Source organism: Myotis davidii, unplaced genomic scaffold (assembly GCF_000327345.1).
Source record: "Myotis davidii unplaced genomic scaffold, ASM32734v1 scaffold61, whole genome shotgun sequence".
Classification (NCBI taxonomy): Eukaryota; Metazoa; Chordata; class Mammalia; order Chiroptera; family Vespertilionidae; genus Myotis; species Myotis davidii.
The window spans coordinates 1,025,288-1,026,128 of record NW_006291729.1 but is presented as its reverse complement, the minus strand read 5'-3'; positions in this window follow the sequence as shown (position 1 = coordinate 1,026,128).

The window sequence follows — 841 nt, the reverse complement described above, 5'->3', positions numbered from 1 at the left end:
GTCTGCAGAGATGCACACTGTGGACACAGACAACGGGGCGGTGGAGGCCTGGGGTGCGGGTGGGCTGGAGGGGCCAATGGGGGCACAAAGGGGGCATGTGTGATGCTTCCAACAATAAAGAATTATTTTAAAAAGTAGAAGCTGAGCTCAGCAGGTGCTGGGCGTGGGGCGTGCTCAGCTGGGGACGTGGTGTCCTGGGGCCGGCTGACCGCCTTGGCTGTGGCTTCTGCTGGGGGAGACAGGGGTGTCCACAGCCTGGTCCCCAGGCGAGTGACCACTACGCCCCCGGAGGCCATGCTGTCGGGGTCTAGCAATAAAGGCCCAGGGAGAGGGGGAGGGGTGGCGTTCAGCTGGGGACCCAGACCTCGTGGCCAGCCTGGTTCTGCCCGGCCCGGCCCAGGCCTCTGCAGGTTCCTCGTTGCCCTTCGCTGTAGCGTTGCCTGGGGTCGGGGCCAGTGGCTGGAAAGTGTGTTGCAGACTGCGGGCTCCTGGGGGAGGGGCTGTAACGACAGACCCAGCTCAGCCGGACCAGCAGGAGGGACAAATGCCCGGACGGGGTGGTGGGCTCAAGGCCGGACGCAGATTTGGGACGAGATGACCTTCCCCAACAAAGGTGCGCAGGTCAAAGGTGGTGTCTGGGCGGGAAGGGTGGGAGAGGGGTGCTGTATGTTTTGGGGACAAGACCTTAAGCCAGTGGTTCCCAGCCTTTGTCTGGCCACGCCCACCTGAGCATCCTAACATCCGGATGCCCCCCTGTGACACCTAATTCTTTTTTTTTCTTTTTTTAAAATATATTTTATTGATTTTTTACAGAGAGGAAGGGAGAGAGATAGAGAGTTAG